Genomic DNA, 23,325 nt, shown 5'->3' on the forward strand with positions numbered 1-23,325 from the left:
GGAAGAGAGAGAGCGACTGGGGGAAGAGAGAGAGCGACTGGGGGGAAGAGAGAGAGCGACTGGGGGGAAGAGAGAGAGCGACTGGGGGGAAGAGAGAGAGCGACTGGGGGGAAGAGAGAGAGCGACTGGGGGGAAGAGAGAGAGCGACTGGGGGGAAGAGAGAGAGCGACTGGGGGGAAGAGAGAGAGCGACTGGGGGGAAGAGAGAGAGCGACTGGGGGGAAGAGAGAGAGCGACTGGGGGAAGAGAGAGAGCGACTGGGGGGAAGAGAGAGAGCGACTGGGGGGAAGAGAGAGAGCGACTGGGGGGAAGAGAGAGAGCGACTGGGGGGAAGAGAGAGAGCGACTGGGGGGAAGAGAGAGAGCGACTGGGGGAAGAGAGAGAGCGACTGGGGGGAAGAGAGAGAGCGACTGGGGGGAAGAGAGAGAGCGACTGGGGGGGAAGAGAGAGAGCGACTGGGGGAAGAGAGAGAGCGACTGGGGAAGAGAGAGAGCGACTGGGGGGGAAGAGAGAGCGACTGGGGGGAAGAGAGAGCGACTGGGGGGAAGAGAGAGCGACTGGGGGGAAGAAGAGAGCGACTGGGGGGAAGAGAGAGCGACTGGGGGGAAGAGAGAGCGACTGGGGGGAAGAGAGAGCGACTGGGGGGAAGAGAGAGCGACTGGGGGGAAGAGAGAGCGACTGGGGGGAAGAGAGAGCGACTGGGGGGAAGAGAGAGCGACTGGGGGGAAGAGAGAGCGACTGGGGGGAAGAGAGAGCGACTGGGGGGAAGAGAGAGCGACTGGGGGGAAGAGAGAGCGACTGGGGGGAAGAGAGAGCGACTGGGGGGAAGAGAGAGCGACTGGGGGGAAGAGAGAGAGCGACTGGGGGGAAGAGAGAGAGCGACTGGGGGGAAGAGAGAGAGCGACTGGGGGAAGAGAGAGAGCGACTGGGGGGAAGAGAGAGAGCGACTGGGGGGAAGAGAGAGAGCGACTGGGGGGAAGAGAGAGCGACTGGGGGAAGAGAGAGAGCGACTGGGGGGAAGAGAGAGAGCGACTGGGGGGAAGAGAGAGAGCGACTGGGGGGAAGAGAGAGAGCGACTGGGGGGAAGAGAGAGAGCGACTGGGGGGAAGAGAGAGAGCGACTGGGGGGAAGAGAGAGAGCGACTGGGGGGAAGAGAGAGAGCGACTGGGGGGAAGAGAGAGAGCGACTGGGGGGAAGAGAGAGAGCGACTGGGGGGAAGAGAGAGAGCGACTGGGGGGGAAGAGAGAGAGCGACTGGGGGGAAGAGAGAGAGCGACTGGGGGGAAGAGAGAGAGCGACTGGGGGAAGAGAGAGAGCGACTGGGGGGAAGAGAGAGAGCGACTGGGGGGAAGAGAGAGAGCGACTGGGGGGAAGAGAGAGAGCGACTGGGGGGAAGAGAGAGAGCGACTGGGGGGAAGAGAGAGAGCGACTGGGGGGAAGAGAGAGAGCGACTGGGGGGAAGAGAGAGAGCGACTGGGGGGAAGAGAGAGAGCGACTGGGGGGAAGAGAGAGAGCGACTGGGGGGAAGAGAGAGAGCGACTGGGGGGAAGAGAGAGAGCGACTGGGGGGAAGAGAGAGAGCGACTGGGGGGAAGAGAGAGAGCGACTGGGGGGAAGAGAGAGAGCGACGGGGGGAAGAGAGAGAGCGACTGGGGGGAAGAGAGAGAGCGACTGGGGGGAAGAGAGAGAGCGACTGGGGGGAAGAGAGAGAGCGACTGGGGGGAAGAGAGAGAGCGACTGGGGGGAAGAGAGAGAGCGACTGGGGGGAAGAGAGAGAGCGACTGGGGGGAAGAGAGAGAGCGACTGGGGGGAAGAGAGAGAGCGACTGGGGGGAAGAGAGAGAGCGACTGGGGGGAAGAGAGAGAGCGACTGGGGGGAAGAGAGAGAGCGACTGGGGGAAGAGAGAGAGCGACTGGGGGGAAGAGAGAGAGCGACTGGGGGGAAGAGAGAGAGCGACTGGGGGGAAGAGAGAGAGCGACTGGGGGGAAGAGAGAGAGCGACTGGGGGGAAGAGAGAGAGCGACTGGGGGGAAGAGAGAGAGCGACTGGGGGGAAGAGAGAGAGCGACTGGGGGGAAGAGAGAGAGCGACTGGGGGGAAGAGAGAGAGCGACTGGGGGAAGAGAGAGAGCGACTGGGGGAAGAGAGAGAGTGACGGGGGGGAAGAGAGAGAGAGAGCGACTGGGGGGACGAGAGTGAGAGAGCGACTGGGGGAAAAGAGAGAGTGTGCCGGGGGAAGAGAGAGAGCGACTGGGGGGGAAGAGAGAGAACGACTGGGGGGGAAGAGAGAGAGCGACTGGGGGGGAAGAGAGAGAGCGACTGGGGGGGAAGAGAGAGAGCGACTGGGGGGGAAGAGAGAGAGCGACTGGGGGAAGAGAGAGAGAGCGACTGGGGGAAGAGAGAGCGCGACTGGGGGGAAGAGAGAGAGCGACTGGGGGGAAGAGAGAGAGCGACTGGGGGGGAAGAGAGAGAGCGACTGGGGGGGAAGAGAGAGAGCGACTGGGGGGGAAGAGAGAGAGCGACTGGGGGGAAGAGAGAGAGCGACTGGGGGGAAGAGAGAGAGCGACTGGGGGGAAGAGAGAGAGCGACTGGGGGAAGAGAGAGAGCGACTGGGGGAAGAGAGAGAGCGGCTGGGGGGAACAGAGAGAGCGACTGGGCGGAAGGGAGAGCGCGACTGGGGGAAGAGAGAGAGAGAGAGCGACTGGGGGGACGAGAGTGAGAGAGCGACTGGGGGATGAGAGAGAGAGCGACTGGGGGGAAGAGAGAGAGAGTGCAACTGGGGGGGAAGAGAGAGAGAGAGCACCTGTGGGGCAGAGAGAGCGCGACTGCGGGAAAGAGAGAGAGAGAGCGACTGGGGGTAAGAGAATGAGAGAACGACTGGGGGAACGTGAGAGAGAGAGAGCGACTGGGGGAAGAGAGAGAGAGAGCGACTGGGGGGAGAGAGAGAGAGAGAGCGACTGGGGGGAGAGAGAGCGCGACTGGGGGGAAGAGAGAGAGAGCGCGCCTGGGGGGAGAGAGAGAGAGCGACGGGGGGGAAAGAGAGAGAGCGACTGGGGGGAAGACAGAGAGCGACTGGGGGAAGAGAGAGAGCGCGACTGGGAGGAAGAGAGAGAGAGAGAGAGAGAGAGAGAGAGAGAGAGAGAGAGTGACTGGGGGGAAGAGAGAGTGAGCGACTGGGGGGAAGAGAGAGAGAGAGAGAGTGACTGGGGGGAACAGAGAGAGAGAGAGAGAACGACTGGGGGGAAGAGATAGAGAGAGCGACTGGGGGGGAAGAGAGAGAGAGAGCGACTTGGGGGAAGAGAGAGAGAGAGCGACTTGGGGGAAGAGAGAGCGTCTGGGGGGAAGAGGGAGAGCGAGTGTCTTGGGAGAAGAAAGGACAAACCTCTCGGCCAATCCATTAGTGGCTGGATGATATGGGGCAGATGTGTAATGCTTAACACCATTGCTCTTTAAGAACCTCCGGAACTCTTCAGAGACAAACTGTGGACCATTGTCAGATTGATGCCGCTTGGATTTGTTTAAGCCAAACGTCCGAAGAGATGTGGAGAACAGGCAGTTTCAGAATATGAATGAAAGGCCGACCAGGAGTTTTAAGATAGGTCAACCAGTTTTGGCCCGGGACTACCGCACTGAGAAATGGCAGCCAGGAACGATTTGTACATGACAAGGACCTCTCATGTATACCGTGGATGTTGGGGTAGCATTGTAAGACGCCATTCTGACCAGATTCTAGAGTCACTGGAAAACGTCAACTCCACACCACGATCTGATACACCTGGTAATGAAATCGACGTTCCAATTGCAGCTACCGCAGAACCGGTAATATTGGAAGCAGATGAACCAAACAACGACATTGATCCCGACTCAACATTGCCAGAAGAACCTGATACCCCAAAGAGGCGTTATCCAGACAGAATCAGGAAGGCTCCTCAAAGACTGAACTTATAATTGCTTAAACTTAACCAATGTATCTAGCAACAGTAATTGAGATTGTAATTAGTTATCATTTAGTTGTTAAATGAATGTTATGTACTGTTTATCTAAAAGGGGAGGAATTGTTGTGTATGTACCTTTAAGAGAATAACTGGTCTCAGACTGCATAACTGGCAGTGACCACCCCTGTATAAAGGGCGCTAGTGAGCCTCTGTTGTTTCAGTTTCACGATTGACTTCCATCAGTAAAGACTTATTTTGTTCCACTCCTGCTGTCCGTGTCTCAATCATTCACGGACGTAATATCCCCCTCCCCCAGCAAGGCAAAGAAAGGAGCAGACGCATGTTAAAGTGAAACAGTGTACTTTTATTGCCACATCAAAGACTTTTGAGGTTCAGTTTTGATGTAGATAGTTTATGACTTTTAAATGTTAACTCGCTATATTCTACTTTTCAAAGATTCGTAAACATGAATAGTTTGGAAAAAACTTTGTAAACAGTTTAAAGTAACTTTTTGGTTTCTTAGTGCAATAAAGGCATTCAAGATGGAAACTAGCTATGTGCTAAATTTCAAACAGCTGTTGTAACAATATTTTTGTTAAAATAAAAGTTGACATTTTTTACAAACTGACTACATGCTGCACTTTTTAAACGAAAAGGTTACATATACTTTCAGTCACAAATATAATTTGCTACTTAAATAAAATGAATGAAAAAAATGCTTTCAGGGCTTTTAAAACTCTTTAAATTGCTTCAAATCTCGTTAAAACAGTTCAAGATTCTTCCAATTCATGTAAAAGTATTTAGAAGTTTATAAAAGTTACCAAAAGATTCATAAAAATACAAAGAACCAACTTACCAGGCTTTGGAGCTTGTGAAAAAGGTTGGGGGCGTGTCCTATGCTAATGCGACCTCACAGGGCGTGTCTCCCTTACACTCCACGCTGGACGCTCCGTGCAGGCTGCACTCATGGGCGGCGTGACATCAGATGCTGCCCGGGAGTGCTCCTCAATAAAACGGAATTCCACGCATGCCGAGAGCACAACGGCCGGCGCGCTAGGTAAGTGCATATCGGGGGCTTGCACCCGCGGCAAGCCCCCGACCCTAATTTCTGGGCCAATGTCTTCCTGTAATTTATTGCAGTCCTCCTCAATAGTGACCATCCCTCCCAATTTGATGTTGTCCACAAATTGAGAAATTGTGTTTTTGATTCCAAACTCTAAATTATTGATGGCCCAGAAATTCAGGTCGGAGGCTTCCCGCGGGTGTAAGCCCCCGACCGGCGCAAATGAACCGTGCCAACCGTAATGCTCTGAGCCGGCATAGAATTCCGTTGCTGTGCCTCCCCAAACTGCCAGTGTGCAGGGCCCGCGTATCCCCGGGGCGCAGCTAGATCGCAGAGTCCCTGGGATCACGTGGGCCATGGGGAGCCAATCAGAGCAGGGAATCTCCATTCATAGGTTTGACAGGAAGACCTGTCCAATCTATAAATAGAGATCAGCCCCAAAACATCAAATAAATTTTTAAAAAAAATTAAAAATCACATTTTTTAAATGACTATAAATTACATAAATTAGCTATTTAATTTTTTTTTTACATTTTTGAAAAAAAATTAAAGTTTTTAACGGGGCTAAAAATAAACTTACATTTCTTTAAGTATTTTAAAACGATAAATCTGTGGAAAAAAAATTTCACTTTTACTTTCTTTACCTCTTACCTTGTTAAAAGCAGGCGGCCTTGCGCCTGTTTTTCCAGGCACAGCTGTTTCAGACTTACCTGGACAGATGCACTGCTGGAATAAACAAAAGTTGCAGCCGTACGCGCTGCCTATCTGGTGCAGGCATTTGACATGGGAAGACCTTTCTCCTTTGAACGGAAGTTCCGGTTTCCAACATATGCGCAGTGCATGCGTGAAACCAGCACTACTGTTGTCCCTATGGGTGAAAACACATCGCGCACACACCCGTAGAGAACCGAATTTCAGGACCAATACAAATTGTGATCAACAATGGTCCCAGCACTGATCCATGTGGAATACCACTACCCACTTTCTGCCACTCTGAATAGCTACCTTTTACCCCTACTCCGATTTCATGCAGCCACCTAGCTATCCATTCTGCTACCTGTTCCCCGAATCCTTATGCTCTCACCTTACACAAGTTTATTATGTGGTACCTGTTATAAATCTCATCATTCATCAAGAAACTTCTCGTGAAATAACGCTGGACGGCCAGCTGGCGGCGCCGTCCAAGGAGTATAAATACTCGAGTGTCGGCCCCAGCTTTCCAGGGACATTTTGTGAGACATGGAACTAGTGAAGTACAACTAGACCTCCATGTTCTGAAACAAGTTGATTAAAACCTTGCTTTATGATCAAACCAAGTGCTTAGTGAGTTTTATTAAATCAATTTAATCAACTAGATATCGACTCCACGCTTTGGGTGATTTCAGGAACAGCCAGCTACGACTCGAACCATAGAAGGGAACTCAGACAAGTAATCGATCCATCATGGAGAAACTACTCAGACCCGCCCGTCTCGACCTGGACCCGAATTCACTTACAGCTGCTAAGGTATGGAAACACTGGTATCGTACTTTCAGCAACTTCCTCAGGGCGTGTGGTGAAAATGCTCCTGATAAATTAGTGATACTTGCTAATTACGTATCCCCTCATGTGTTTGATTATATCGAAGACTGTGTAGACTATGACGCCGCTATCCAAATACTACAGCAGCTGTATGTCAAGCCCCCAAATGAAATTTTTGCTCGGCATCTACTGGCCACAACTCGACAACACCCCTGGGAATCACTTGACGAATTCTCAGAAACTTCGCAGGTTCAGCAATGATTGTAATCTTAAAGCTGTTACAGCTGAGCAGTACCAGGAGGAGTTAATTCGTGATTCCTTTATTAATTGGATTGCGTCTTCCTTCATACATCAGCGACTGTTGGAGAATAAAACCCTCAAGTTACAGGTTGCCTAAGACCAGGCATGCTCTCTGGACTTAACAAAGAGGAATGCAGACACCTATCTTTCACCACGTGCACGGGCTGCTGCTATCACTTTCAGTGACTCTTTCGATAGGCCTCGGGAGGAAGCCCTCACGGATGATGACTCCAACCCGGCTGATGACAAGCCTAGCCTAGAAACCTAGTGGCATCTTAGCAATCTGGAAGGAAGTGTTTCTTATGTGGAGGTGCGTTCCATTATAGGAAATTTTGTCCTGCTCATAACACGACCTGCAATCATTGCAGCAAGAAAGGTCACTTTTCTAAGGTATGCCAGTTAAGAGCCGCTGTTAGTAAGAAAGGCCACTTTTCTAAGGTATACCGGTCGAGAGCTCCTGTTAGTTTTGCAGCTACTGTCTATACAACTGCTCCTCCCCCATGAACCACTACTAAGGTCACAGCTGCAATCTATAAAACTGCTCCTCCCCCAAGAACCACTACGAAGGTTACAGCTGTCAAGTGTAAAACTGCCCCTCCTCCCATCACAGCTGTTTTTCCCCAAAGCCTGTCCCATGCAGCTATGAAGGTTTCGGTAAATGGGCACATTTTGAGTGCACTAATCGACTCATGCAGCTCCGACAGCTTCATTAGTGAGCGGGCTGTCAGTAAGTTAAAACTGCGTATTTACCCCTCAGACAGGGAAATTGCAATGGCTCCGACGACACTGACTACCAATTCTTCTAGCTTTTGTCTTCTCGACCTTATTCTCAATGGCCGAACTTATTTCTCCACCCGACTCGAGGTGCTGAAGAATCTATAAAGTGATGTGCTCCTGGGACAGGACTCCAGAAACAACACAAAAGACTCACTTTCGAATTTAGAGGGTCAAAGCCGGAGCTTACTATTTCCAAAGTACTGTTTTGTGCACTTTCGGCGGCTTCGCTCGACGAGCCCTCCTTGTTTGCCAATCTTTCCCCCCGATGTAAACCCATAGTCACTTAATCACAATGTTTCAGCCAAAATGATCGATCCTTTATCGAGGCAGAAATCTCTCGCCTTCTAGCTGACGGTATCATTGAGCCATGTTCATCTTCCTGGCGGGCTCAAGTCATCATTGTCAAAAATCCTCTGAAGCAACACAAGAAATGTCTTTGCATCGATTACTCGCAAACTGTTAACCAGTATACCGACCTGCATGCCTACCCACTACCATATATCGATGACATGGTCAATAACCTTGCTAACTACAAGGTATTTTCAACCTTCGATTTAAAGAGCGTGTATCATCAAGTACTGTTAAAAGACTCTGACAAGCAGTATACGGTGTTGGAGGCCAATGGTCGGCTTTAGTTTTGTTGCCTTCCATTTGGGGTCACCAATGGGGTGGCCGTCTTTGAACGGGCAATGGGTAGCCTAGTCAAACAGGAGAACTTAACGGACACTTTTCCATATCTGGATAATATCACCATTGCTGGTCATGACCAGAAGGAGCATGATGCCAACCTCCAGAAATTTTTTGACGTTCTCCGTCATCACACCTTAAACTTAAATGAGTCCAAATCTGTGAAATCAGTACCATCAGTCAACATCCTTGGCTACTGGGTGGGCAATGGTGTCATCAAACTGGATCCGGAGCAACTTCATCCACTTCAGGAGCTCCCTCCACCTACGAATCTCGGCTCTCTTCGTCAGGCACTCGGCATGTTTGCCTATTATGAAAAATGGATACCGTACTTCTCAGACAAGATCCAGCCCCTGCTTCATGCAAAGTCATTTCCATTAGAGGCTATTTCAGTTTTCAACCTCCTCAAGCGACAACAGGAAAAAGCCACACTTCATTCCATTGATGAAAATCTTCCTTTCGTGGTCGAGTGTGATGCATCGGATGTGGCGATCTCTGCTACCTTGAATCAAGGTGGTCGGCCCGTTGCATTTCTGTCCAGAACTTTGCAGGGTAGCGAGCTCCATTATCCTCCTGTCGAGAAGGAGGCTACAGCCATCATCGAAGTGGTACGTAAATGGAGTCATTTTCTCGCTTGTCATCATTTCACACTTATAACCAATCAGTGCTCTGTGGCCTTTATGCTGGATAGCCGGAAACGCAAGAATAACAAAATACAACTCTGGACGATGGAATTGGCCACCTTTGGATACACCATACATTATCGACCCGGCAAAGAGAATGTCAACTTCGACTCTGGCGGATCTTCATACTGACTTATGCCATCCTAAAATCTCCCATTTTCTACAGAAGGTGTGTAAAGAACATGCTCCTCCTGTAGAATTTGTGCGGAATTAAAACCTTAATTCTGCCGTCCATCGGATGGCTCGCTCATACACGCTATGCAGCGACTCAGCATTGACTTTAAAGGGCCATTGCCCTCCTCAACACGAAACGTCTACTTACTGACTATGGTGGACGAATATTCACGCTTTCCCTTTGCTTTCCCCTGTCCCAATATGCTTACTTCTAAAGCGATCAAATGCCTTGATCAAGTCTTTTCCCTTTGCGGTACACCCAATTTCATCCACTCTGATCAGGGTCCCTCCTTCATGTCAAGCAAACTCAAAAGTTCTCTCTCCCAATGGGGATTCACCACAAGTAAAACGAAACTGTACCATCCCATCGGTAATGGACAGGTTGAGAGATACAATCCTATCATTTGGAATGCTGTTCGTCTTGCGCTGAGGTCACGCAAACTACCAGACCAGCAGTGGGAAACTATGCTCCCTGATGTGTTACATTCCATCAGGTCTCTCCTTTCTACATCTACCATGTCACATCTCACGAGCGATTCTTCAGCTTCCAGCATCGCTCCACCCATGGGACGTCTCTACCATCATGGTTGGCAGCTCCCGGCCCAATGCTGGTCCAAAGATTCGTCCGATCATCTAAAACCAATCCTGTCGTTGACGAGGTAGAACTCACGATGTCAACCCCCACGTACGCGCACGTGTGGTACCCGGATGGCCGGGAGTCCACCGTTTTGCTCTGGGATCTGGCTCCCTGTCTGGCTGGTTCCACGGACCCAACCAATAGAGGGACCCACGGGGATGATGCCGACACTCTGCGCTCCCCCGAAGATGACACCCTACCTGGGGCATCGAGAGATCTGCCAGCTGCTCCACCAGATCCACTCGGGGAGCCGAGCGCTCCCCATGGGATGGGCACCCGAGGCCAGGACGCTGGTCAATCCACGGCTATCCAACAGGGTGAAGCCAGTTCTGCACCTGTGGGGCCCCACACCTGGAGTCACGATCTCCCCAGCCTCCCTCAGTTCAATCAGAGCAACACGGGCCCTGTCGATCCATTGGTATGGATCAAGCGGCCCAGGGACCAAGACATGGTCTGGGGAGACGTGCCTTCTAGCCATAAACAAAAATCTAAGAGACTGTGGATATTCGTGGTCCGCCTGATCTGCTAAGAGGAAGTCGTCGGACTTCCAAATCTTTTAGGCAGGAAGAATGTTATAAATCTCATCATTCATCAAGAAACTACTCGTGAAATAACGCTGGATGGCCAGCTGGTGGCACCGTCCAAGGAGTATAAATACTCAGGCGTCGGCCCCAGCTTGCCAGTGATGGTTTGTAAGACAAGGAACTAGTGAAGTACAACTAGACCTCCATGTTCTTAAACATGTTGATTAAGGCCTTGCTTTATGCTCAAACCAAGTGCATAGTGAGTTTTATTACATCAGTATCTTATCAAAGAAGTTTTAGAAATCTAGATATTTTACATCTACTACATTACCTCTGTCTACTCTCTCTGTTCCCTCTTCAAAGAATTCAATGAACCTGGTCAAGCAAGACTTTCGCATTTGAAATCATGTTGTCTATTCATTATTATATTTTTGGTTTCTAGATGTTTTTCTATTTTCTCTTTTAGTACAGATTCCATTATTTGTCCTACTACTGATGTTATGCTGACTGGTCTATAGTGTCCTAGATATGTTCTATCTCCTTTCGTAAATATACGTATATCGTTATCCATCCGCTCGTCCTCTGGCATGACACCTTTTTCGAACAAATTATTCAAAATATGTAATGGTGTCTTTTCACTATTTTCTTTTAAAATGCGTGGATTCTACCTTAATATAGCCACAGGAACATCCTTGTGTTCAAAACCTCTCTTTCATCCTCTGAGACACTCATTAAAACTTATATCTTTGAAGAAGTGTTTGTTCACCTGCCCTAATATCTCTTTATGTGGCTTGGTGTCACATTGTGTTTGATAACGCTCCTGTGAAGCGCCTTGGGACATTTTACTATGTTAAAGATGCTGTCGATGTCCAAGTGTTTTGTTGTTCTTCTAGTGCTGTCCTTTATTAATTCTGGCATTCACAATTCTTTTTCTCTCTCCTGAAAATGTTATGACCAGGAACATGCCTCTGAGTCCAGTGAAATCCCTGGCCCTGTCCTATCGATACTAAATCGCATCTCTCATACTTCTAACTTTCCAAATGTCTTTGGAATGATTTGTACATTTACAGGCACGATATTCAATCCTAAATCCAATTCTTTGGAATGTCCACCCTTTTTTATTTTACATTTTTTTTTTAAACACCAAGTCACTTCATCTCTCACTACTCGAAAACAACCTTCCTTTTTCCTGCTAATAATTTTTCACCATTTCATACATATTCTGTTTCAGCTCCAACAGTTTTATTAATTCCGCTTTCCAGTCTCAGATGTGGATAATTTCCACCCTACAGTCATATCAGTTAATACTTCCCACTGCTCCATTCACCTATTCTGTAAAACCGTTGTTGGTGGGTTCAGATTGCGGCCGACCCGTCCCTTCTCCCTGCACTCACTCTAGTGCCCCAAGAACGTGAACCCTTCCCTCCTGCTCCAGCCAAGCAATCTCAGATTGACCTGCCTCATATTTCCCTCGTTAAGCGACCCAGTGCATAACAATCCAGAGATCACCACCTTGAGGCCTTGCCTTTAGTCTAGTGCCTCAGTCTCAATATTCCCTCTATAAATGTATTTCTATCCGTGGAACTGATTCCGACCATGGGTAATTTCTGCTCTCCTTCCCGTCCCAGAGATGTTCCCATCTTTTCCAGGATGCTCTTCTCCCTGGCACCAGGGAGGCATCTTACCATTCGAAACCTGCTCAAGGCTGCAGACGATTCTGTCCGTGCACCTGACTATAGAATCTCCCACCACTATCGCTATTCTATTGTTGTTCCCCACCAGCCTCTCACCCCCACCCCACTGGGTGACCCCCTGCTCCCTGGTTTCACACTGTTGCTCAGGAAGACCCTCCTCTGAGTCACTGTCTCCATCCACCTTACAGCCCTCAATACCAGGCATCTATTGGATAGTTCCAGTACTCAGGGGCTCCCTCCACCTGTGACTGTGATGCCACCCTAGATGTTCACTCACTTCCCTCTTTGTACTCAGCCCCTGTCTTGTTCCCTCTTCCTGTGTGAGCTGCAAGTTCAGGCACGAAATCTAGACCTTCTGTCGGGACAGAAATTGTACTTTAAAGTATTTTGCGAACCTACCTGCGTCTATGCTCAGGCTCCTGATCGTTAAAATATCTTCCTCCCAGTCTGGACCTTCAGCCATGGTGTTGACAGGCGTTCCCAGATTCTGATGCTCTGTAATAAATATATTAACAGGAGGGTAGAATGGAAATATTAAAATGAGAAGGAGAACGCTGCCTTGTTAAGCATGATGTCAAGTCCCTCCTCCCCCATCGGAACACCAGTTGTTAGCTCCGGGATCGAGCATTTCCCGAGTGTTACGATCAACTCTCCACATCAGGTGTGACACAGACAGCTGCCCATTGAAATCCAGTGAGTCCCGCTGATCTTGCATGTGCATGTTGGCTGGCGCTGCGGACCCGAGCAGCTCATTTCTATTGCCACTTGTTTCTCCCCTTTTCCTTTTCTCTTTATCCCTCCCTGATCACTCTCTCCTGTCATTATGCCTCCTTTCATCTCACCTCTCTCAGATACACTGCCCTTCCAAATCCCTACACTAACCCTTCATTACTCTTCGACCATCCTACACTCCTGCTGCCATCCCAGGCTTGGCGCTCTCTTAGATAAGTCTACAGCTTCCCTCTGTGCCTCTCTTGGCATCCTCCGAACGGCCCAACGTGACACTTGTCGCTACCTCCTCACGAGCAGCAACCCCAACTGTATTATTCCCATCTCTCGCCGACCTTCCTGCCCAGCCCACTGGGGGCTAATCTTGTCAATCTCCTTCCCATCCAACTCACCGCTCCCAGCGCAGACCCTGTGGACGCTGGCAGTGGGTCAGCCATCACCGAACATCTCCCCATCTCCCTCCAGAATCTCCAATATGCTGCGAACAAGGTCCATAACATGCATGAGCTTATCGTGGATGACTGCATCGACATCATGGCCCTGATAAAACTTGGCTGAGGGGTGATGACACCTTACCCTTAAATGAAGCCTCCGCGCCTGGCTATACCTTCCACCACTAGCCCCGCCCAGACGCCATGGGCAGTCTCATCACCCAATCACACCTTGGTCTGTCCCCCTACTCCTCCGCCACTTTCTCCTCCTTTGAGCATCTCACCTTATTCCACAACTCTCACCTCACATGTAAAATTCTCGTTCTCTCCTGCCCACCCAAGTACCATTATAATTTTATCACCGAGATAGCTTCACAGCTTTCCTCCCTCAGCACCTGCACCGAGCGACTTCTCATCCTCGGTGATTTCAACCTCCATCTCAATTCATCATGCTCTCTGTCCTCGTGAACGGATATGGCGGACAACTGGTTTAGCCATTTGCCGCCAGATCTGGCAGAACCACATAAAGCATCATCGGGTCCTCCTGTCATCTGCCAAAATTGTTCACTATTCCAGAATCATTCTGGAATGCAAAGCTAAAAACTGGCTCCTCTTCTCCACTGCTAACCATCTTCTTAAACCCGTATCCCACCTCCTCCACCCTCACCTCCTTCGCTTCAACCATTCCCTGTTGTAGCGAGTTCCACATTCTCACCAATCTCTGGCAAAAGAGGTTTCTTCTGAATTCCTATTTGATTTCTTGGTGACGATCTTATATCTTGCTCATCCACCCCACTGACACAGCCAAACAGCAAAACCCCACCAAACCAGCACCCTCCCACCTGCCCACCGACTTAGCCCCGCCCCCGACCGACCCAGCCCTGCCCCAGCCCCGCAGCCCCTCCGACCCAGCGCCGCAGCCCCAGCTATTTGTGCTGTAAATTATCTGCAGGATCCAGGGACTGATTCCGAATGACATGGCGTGCAGTAAAGATCCTGGCTGGATACGATAGCCAAATACCCGACTTATCGGGTTGATGAGGCAAGATTACAGGTCTCCACAATAGCAGCTTTCATTTATATACCTTTAACGTAATAAGGTGTTCCAAGGCACTTTGCAGAAGCATCATCAAACAAAAATTGACACCGAGCCACATAGTAGGACAGGTGACAAAAGATTGGTCAAAGAGGTAGGTTTTGAGGGGCATCTTAAAGGAGAGAGGGGGAATTCCAGACTTTAGGGCAGTAGAAGGCATGGGAACCAATGGCGGGGTGATTAAAATCGGGGGTGTGCAAGAGGCCAGAATTGAACTATCGCAGAGAACTCGAGGGTTTAGGGTTGGAGGAGGTGACAGAGTTGGGGAGGGGCGAGGCCATGGAGGGATTTGAAAACAAGGATGAGAATTTTTAAAGCGAGGTGTTGCCGGATCGAGAGCCAATGTAGGTCAGAAAGAAAACGGGTGATGGGTGGACGGGACTTGGTGCGAGTTTGGGCTGTGTTCAAGCTTATGGAGGGCATGAGATGGGAGACTGACCAGCAGTGCTTTGTCTAGTCTAGAGATAACAAAGGCAGGGATGTGGGTTTCAGCAACAGAGGAGCTGAGCAGGAGTGGAGACGGCAATGCTACGGAGGTGGAGGAAGGTGGTTTTGGTGATGGAGCGGATATGCGGGTGGATGCTGATCATAGGGTATAATATGACAGCAAGTTTGCGAAGGGTCTGATTCAGCCTCAGACAGTGGGCAGGGAGAGGGACGGAGTCGATGCCTAGAGAACACAGCTCATGGCGGGGACCGAAGGCAATGGCTAATGTTACCTGTCTACCTATCCCACAGGTGCTGCTCACCTGAGAATCCCTGTCGCTGACAAGGCTCGTTGATACTTTTCATACATCTCCACACATCAGCAGGGTGCACGGTCAAGGAAACACTTACTTTGGAAAGCCTGGTCACACTCAGATGCCAAGGGGGTGCTCCGGGGATCGGACTGGGAGGCAGGGGCCCGGTGGGCTGTGCGAGGGGCCGGGGAAGGACAGGAACTTATTGCAGTCTCACCCTGAATATAACAGACATTGTAGCTGGGAGGAAACACACATCTCTTCTAATATCAAAACAAACTTCTAATCTTATTACAAAATAGCTAAATACAGGAAATCTGTAAAAAGTTATAAAATGCTGGAAACACTCAGCGGGTCAGGCAGTGTCTGTGGGGAGGGGACGGTGGGGTTAATGGTTCAGGTCAATGACCTTTCCTGAGAACAGGTTCAGGATCTGAAACATTAACCCCACCTTCCTCTCCCCACAGACACTGCCTGACCCGCTGAGTGTTTCCAGCATTTTCTGCTTTTATTTCTAATATTTTTACTCATCCCCATTTCAGACTATATTCTGTGTTTTACTTGGTTTGGGTTCTCACCATTTCAGAATACACTGGGAATCTGATGCTCGCTGTGTATCTGACCTTGATTTTGGAAGCACATTCCCTGCTTGCTTTGACTGGTGTTGTTCTACTTCTGTATTGTGTGTGTCTGTGACCAATGAAACAGGAGGCAAACACTCACCCGGCATTTCAATTCAATTCAATTCAATTCAATTCAAATGCTTTATTGGCATGAAAGTTTACAGAGAACCATATTGCCAAAGCTTACATTGCAAAAAGGTACAGTTTTCTAACATTCTGTAGGTGTCAATCGATTTGACATTTGTTGGGTACATACAATATTACTTTTAAACAATATTAATTTTAAACATCTTTGTACTTCATTTGGTACGTTCAATATTAATTTTAAACAGTCTTAATTTTAAACAGTCCTCAGGTTGTGACATGTTGTTACATATTTGGCCCCAAGGTATGGTCTGTCTCCTTCTCCTAGGACTAATCTCAATTTTGACAGATCATCCAATTCCTTGAAATCTGGGGTTGTTTGGCTTAGCTTGTTGAATAATATGTGTTGAATTTTTCGCATTTTAGGAGGAAATGCATTTCTGTTTCAACCTCGCCAGCCAGACATTGGTCGCATATTCTATTCTCTCTAGGCTGCCAGGATTTCTTGTATCTGCCTTTTTAATGTCTTTCACCGTCCCCAGTACTAAACACTGGGGATGCCCAAAGGTAATGAAGCTGTGCTCAACATACACTGTCTGACAATACTCTGTACCTGCTGGTCACAGGCTGTGTAGATCTCTGAGGTTTGTCTCTGTATCGTGTTCAATAAATTGACTATAATTAGTTTCCCTGTTCAATCTTTCCCTTTGATTTGTCACCAGATCTGAGCTATTTTAACATTGAGATCTGATGGTGACGGTGTGAGTTCAGTCCCACCTAATAAACAGACACGCGTCAGTCTGCTGGGCTCTGCCCCAGACTGGACTCACATCTTCGATCAAACCCCTTTACTCTAAAACACACACAAGCTTCATTGTGACTGTGTTGAGACAGAAACTGATCCCACTTCACATCCCAGTGCACGGCCTCATGCTGGATAATTGCGTTCAGCGGTCAGACTCGCCCAGTCTCATTCACACCATTTCCTGCCTTACCTTGTAACATTTGTGGACTGTCTACAGGACCAGTGTGTATCTGAGTCAACGGGACTCTCTCTGAACTTTCTCCCCAGTCCATCAATAACCAGAGGGCATAGAGTTAAAGCAGATGGTCAAAGGATTAGAGGGGATTTGAGGAGAATTTTTTTCACCCAGAGGGTGGTGGAGGTCAGGAACTCACTGCCTGAATGGATGGTAGAGACAGAGACCCTCATCACAGTTAAAAAGTACTTGGATCATGCACTTGAAGTGCCGTAACCTACAAGGCAACGAGCCAAGTGCTGGAAAGTGGGATCAGGGTGGATAGCTCTTTGTCGACCGGCACAGACAAGATGGGCCTACTGGGGAGAAAGGTCAGAGAGAGTCCCATTGACTCAGATACACACTGGTCCTGGAGATGGACTGGGGAGAAAGGTCAGAGAGAGCCCCCTGGACTGGATGGCCTACATCCTAGGGTTCTAAAAGAGGTGGCTGAAGTGATAGTGGATGCAACGGTTTTGATCTTCCAAAATTCCCTAGATTCTGGAATGGTCCCAGCGGATTGGAAGGTGATAAATGTATTACCGCTATTCAAGAAAGTAGCGAGAGAAAAACCAGGGAACTACAGGCCAGTTAGCCTGACATCAGTCATCGGGAAAATGCTGGAATCCACTGTTAAGGAAGTGGTATCAACTCACTTAGAAAAATCATAACATTAGGCAGAGTCAACATGGTTTTTTGAAAGGAAAATCATGTTTGACATTTTATTAAGAGTTTTTTGACGATGTAACTAGCAGGGTAGATAAAGGGGATCCAGTGGATGTAGTATATTTGGATTTCCATAAGGCATTCGATAAGGTGCCATATAAAAGGTTATTACACAAGATTAGGGCTCATGGGGTTGGGGTTAACATAATAGCATGGATAGAGGATTGGTTAACGGACAGAAAACAGAGAGTAGGGATAAAGAGATCTTTTTCAGGTTGGCAGGCTATAACTAGTGGGGTGCCGCAAGGATCAGTGTTGGGGTTACAGCTATTTACAATCTATATTAATGACCTAGATGAAGCGACGAAGTGTAATGTATCTAACTTTGCTGATGATACAAAGCTAAGTGGGACAGTAAGCTGTGAGAAGAACACAAAGAGTCTGCAAAGGGATATAGATAGACTGAGTGAGTGAGCAGTAAGGTGGCAGATGGAGTATAATGTAGGGAAATGTGAGGTTATTCACTTTGGTAGGAAGAATAGAGAAACAGAATATTTTTTAAATGGCGAGAAACTTTTAAATGTTGGTGTTGAGAGATTTGGTTGTCCTTGTGCAAGAAACACAGAAAGCTAGCATGCAGGTACAGCAAGCGATAAGGAAGGCAATGGCATGTTGTCCTTTATTGCAAGGGGGTTGGAGTTTAAGATTAAGGAAGTCTTACTACAATTGTACAGGGCCTTGGTGAGACCACAGCTGGAGAACTGTGCACAGTTTTGGTCTCCTTATCTAAGGAAGGATATACTTGCCTTGGAGGTGGTGCAGCGAAGGTTCACTAGATTAATTCCTGGGATGAGAGGGCTGTCCTATGATGAGAGATTGTGTAGAATGGGCCGATACTCTCTGGAGTTTAGAAGAATCAGAGGTGATCTCATTGAAACATACAGGATTCTGAAGGGGATTGACAGGGTAGATGCTGAGAGGTTGTTTCCCCGGCTGGAGTGCCAAGAACTCTGGGCAGAGTCTCAGGATAAGGGGTCGGCTATTTAAGACTGAGATGAGGAGGAATTTCTTCACTCAGAGGCTGTCAATCTGTGGAATTCTCTGGCCCAGAGGGCTGGGAGTGCCGAGTCTTTGGGTAAATTCAAGGCTGAGAGAGGTGGATTTTTGGACTCTGGGGGAATCCAGGGATATAGAGATGTGGCGGGAGAGTGGAGTGAGGTCGATGATCAGCCAGGATCTGATTGAATGTCGGAGCAGGCTCGAGGGCCGTGTCACCCACTCCTGCTCCTGTTTCTGATGTTCTGAAGGAGCTGGAAAGTGGGACTGGGGAGGATCGCTCTCTGTCGGACAGGCCGGCGCGGACAAGCCTCCTTCTGAGCTGTAAATGTCTGTGATTCTCTGATCCCCACACTCACCCGCACCATCGCCACCCGCCCAGTCTCTGATCCGGCTCCATCCGCCGCTCCTCAGTCCGGTTTCCATCGGCTCCCCCGTAACTCGGCCGTTTTATCTCCGGGACCATTTCTTCCTCAACCGAGTTTTACAGGAGCCCGCGCTTCATCTGGGGACTGGGAGCAGCACCGAGCATGCGCACTGCGGCCACACAGCGCGCAAGCGCAACAAATTAATGTCGATCACTGAGTCTGTCTCTTCGGTTGGCTGTGACTCGTAGATTGACTGCTGCGCAGACCAATCAGAGCCCGGAACACCACAGGGCCACGCCCAATATGTTGGGCGGCGCTGGCGGCTAGGGGTCACGTGGCTCCGATGTGACACTGTGAGACCGTTAAACAACCTCAGCGCGAGCCCGGGAGCGCGCTGATGACGTTATAGCCCCGCCCATAGCGGCTGCCGTGACTGAGGGGCGGGGCAGCTCCCATTGCGCCTGATGTACCGCTTAAGAAACCCTACGTCATCAGTGCTGGTACTGGCCCCACTCCTGCAGTATTAACAGTGAGCCTTATCTCACAGCACTGGTGATTACCTCACTCTGTCAGTGCTGGTACTGGTCCCACTCCTGCAGTATTAACAGTGAGCCTTATCACACAGCACTGGTGAATCCCTCACTCTGTCAGTGCTGGTACTGGACTCACTCCTGCAGTATTAACAGTGAGTCTTATCTCACAGCACTGGTGAATCCGTCAATCTGTCTTACCTGTTACTGGACCCACTTCTGCAGTAATAACAGTGAGACTTATCTCACAGCACTGGTGAATCCCTCACTCTCTCAGACTGAACCGCCCCTCTCTCAGTCTGAACTGCCCCTCTCTCAGTCTGAAATGCCTCCTCTCTCAGGCTGAACCACCCCCTCTCTCAGACTGAAATGCCCCTGTCTCAGACTGAACCGACACTGATTAAAACCGAACCGCCCGTTCTCTCCAACTGAACCACCCCTCTCCCAGACTGAACGGCCCCTGTCTGCATCTGAACCACCCCTCTCTGGAACTGAACCACCCCTCTCTGGGGCTGAACCACTGCTCTCTGGGGCTGAACCACTGCTCTCTGGGGCTGAAACACCCCTCTCTGGGACTGAACCACCCCCTCCCTCAGATTGAACTGCACCTCTCTCAGACTGAACCCCCCTTCCCAGACTGAAACACCCCTCTCTCAGACTGCACCACCCCTCTCTCAGCCTGATCTTCCCCTCTCTCAGACTGAACCACCTGGGACTGAACTTCCCCGCTCTCAGACTGAACCACCCCTCTCTGGGACTGAACCCCCGCCTCTCAGACTGAACTGCCCCTTCTCTCAGACTGAACCACACCCTCTCTCAGACTGAACCCCCCTTCCCAGACTGAAACACCCCTCTCTCAGACTGCACCACCCCTCTCTCAGACTGATCTTCCCCTCTCTCAGACTGAACCACCTGGGACTGAACTTCCCCTCTCTCAGACTGAACCACCTGGGACTGAACTTCCCCGCTCTCAGACTGAACCACCCCTCTCTGGGACTGAACTGCCCCTTCTCTCAGACTGAACCACACCCTCTCTCAGACTGAACCGCCCCCTCTCTCAGACTGAACCGTCCCCTCTCTCAATTCACAATTCACAATTCAAATCGCTTTATTGGCATGATAAGTTACATCTTATGTTGCCAAAGCATCAAAATACATTTATGGTTTAGCACATAAACGCAGTTCTATTCATACAGTGTATAAACAGGTATATCCCTGAGTGTATAAATATACATTCGCATTGTTTATATATATTCTTTTCTTAGTTTACTGGTTGTCCCTCTGTTCATGGCAAGCTGTAACATAGTGTGCTGCCAGTGTTACACAGCTTCTCTCCTCTCCCAGTAGGTATGGGAGTTTTTGGTTGTCATTCAGATTTCTGAAATCAGGGCATATTTGTGAGAATTTTTGGTAGAAATTCTCCCTGATGCCCTGATATTTTCCGCAGGCTGTGAGGAAGTGCATCTCTGTCTCCACTACTCCCTGACTGCAGTGAGAGCATATCCTGTCTTCTCTTGGCAGCCTGGTATGCCTGTGTCTGCCTTTTTCGATCGCTAGGCTATGTTCGCTAAGTCTGTACCTTGTCAAGGTTCTTCTCAGTTTGTTATCCTTTACCATGGTCAGGTAATCAGCTATGTTGTATTGTCTGTTTAGGGCCAAGTAGCAATTGAGTTTGCTTTGGGTTTTTGTTGTTTCTGCCCAATATGTCAGATATTTTTCCTTTTGCTTAGCGACGATTGTGTTGGGTCGAATTCTTTGTGTTACCCTGTCACTGTCCTGGGGCTGGTTATTGTTAGTAGTTACTTCACTGAGTCCCAGGACAAGTTGACTGAGGGTATTCTTCTTTATGGTCAGTTCTTGGCATTTCAGGGCGTCGTAGTGATAGCATTGGGGATTGCTCATTTGTAGGTGATTCCAAAATTTGGTGGCTCTTTTTTGGATAGTGATTATTAATGGATATTGGCCTAGTTCCGCCCTGCATGCATTGTTTACTGTTTTCCTTTGAGTCCGGAGGATAGTTTTACAGAATTCTGCATGTATGATCTCAATTGGGTGTTTGTCCCATTTTGCAAATTCTTGTTGAGTTAGCGGTCCCCATACTTCACTGCCATAGAGTGCAATTGGTTCAATTACTGATTTGAAAATTTTGAGCCAAATGCTAATTGGGATTTCTATTTGGATTGATTTTTTGATGGCATAGAAAGCCCTTCTTGCTTTCTCTTTCAGTTCATTCACAGCCAGTTTGAAGTTTCCCGTAGAACTGATTTTTAAGCCCAAGTATGTGTAGTTAGTGGTTTGTTCAATTTTGGTTGTTCCTACTGTGAAATTTATTTTGGGTCCCTGATGTTTGGATCTTTGCTGGAACACAAGGACTTTGGTTTTTTGGGGATTTATTGTCAGGGCCCAAGTCTGGCAGTACGACTCCAGCAGGTCCAGGTTTTGCTGTAGCCCCTCTTTAGTAGGTGACAGCAGAACCAGGTCGTCTGCATAGAGGAGGAATTTAACCTTGGATTCATATAGGGTGAGGCCGGGTGCTGTAGATTGTTCAAGTAGCTTTGCCAATCCATTTATGTAAATATTAAAGAGTGTCGGTGAGATTGGCGAGCCCTGCGTCACCCCCCGCCCCTGTGGGAAGTATTTTGTTTGTTTGTCTCCAATTTTAACTGCACATTTGTTGTTTGTATACATTGATTTAATTACATCATATGTTTTCCCTCCTACCCCGCTTTCGATAAGTTTCAGGAATAAACCGTCATGCCAGATGGAGTCGAAAGCCTTCTGGAAATCTACAAAGCATGCGTAGATTTTGCTTTTGTTATGGTGAACGTGTTTGTCAATTAGGGTCTGTAGGGTGAAGATATGGTCGGATGTTCTATAGTTTGGCAGGAATCCAATTTGGCTTTTACTCAAGACATTGTGCTCCTCAAGGAAGTTTATAAGTCTTTTGTTTATGATGCTACAGAATACCTTCCCCAGGTTACTGTTTACACAGATGCCTCGATAGTTGTTTGGGTCGATTTTGTCCCCACTTTTGTATATGGGCGTTATGAGTCCTTTGTTCCAGATATCAGGGAAATAACCGACACTCAGAACCAAGTTGAAGAGTTTTAGGATAGCCAGTTTCATTTTGTTGTCTGTGTGTTTAATCATCTCGTTTAGTATGCCGTCTGTCCCGCAGGCTTTTCCTGGTCGCAGGTCCTTGAGTTTTTCAAGAAGTTCTTTTTCTGTTATTATGGCGTCCAGCGGGTTTTGGTTATCTTTTATGGCCATTTCTAGCTTTTCCAGTTTTTTGCATATTTGATGTTGCTCTGGTCTTAGTGTGTTTTTCTGGTATAATTTTTCAAAGTGGTTTACCCATGTGTCCCCATTTTGAATGGCCAAATCGTCGTGTTGTTTTTTGTGTAGTGTTTTCAAGTTTTCCCAGAAACAATTGGAATCAATGGATTCCTCCATGGAGCTGAGTGTATTCTTAATATATTGCTCTTTTTTGGTTCTGAGTGTGTTTCTGTATTGTGTTAGTGTCTGACAATAAGTAAGGCGTAGTTCCTCGTTTTCTGGATGTCTGTGTTTTTGGTTTGATATTTTTCTAAGTTTTTTCCTCATGTTATGGCAATCTCGGTCAAACCATTTTTCATAGTTTTTTGTTTTGGGTTTGTTCTTGTGAGCTTTCAAGTTTGCATTTGTTGCCAAATTATCAAAAATATTGTTTAGTTTACTAACTGCCCGGTTTACGCCTTCTTTATTGTGAGTGTATATGTTATCCAGAAAGGTGTCTAAGAGAGCTTGAGTTGATGCATTGCTAATTGTTTTCTGGTATTTTTCCGTGTCGTTTTTGGCCCATCTGTACGATTTTTTGGTGTTGTACAGCTTACTGGGTTGTGTTTCTATGTTGTTTGTTTCTGTCTTTTTGAGGAACATAGTAATTTGATTGTGATCTGACAGTGTTGTTTGTGGTTTGACTGTGAATGCTCTGAAAGAGGATGGGTCTAAGTCT

General features: G+C 48.4%; 1 long non-coding RNA gene across 1 annotated transcript; it reads right to left on the reverse strand.

The window, feature by feature from the left end:
* Positions 1 to 4,272: 4,272 nt before the first annotated feature.
* LOC147092546 (uncharacterized) lies at positions 4,273 to 18,968 on the reverse strand. The gene is made up of 2 exons (XR_015075054.1): positions 18,793 to 18,968; positions 4,273 to 12,484 (listed from the first exon to the last, which is right to left on the reverse strand). It is a non-coding gene; the product is annotated as an uncharacterized LOC147092546 (long non-coding RNA).
* Between the last annotated feature and the right edge of the window lie 4,357 nt (positions 18,969 to 23,325).

The sequence above is a fragment of the Somniosus microcephalus genome, unplaced genomic scaffold, assembly GCF_052327205.1.
Source record: "Somniosus microcephalus isolate GS21.2 unplaced genomic scaffold, FLI_Smic_1.0 unresolved_chr2, whole genome shotgun sequence".
Lineage (NCBI taxonomy): Eukaryota > Metazoa > Chordata > Chondrichthyes > Squaliformes > Somniosidae > Somniosus > Somniosus microcephalus.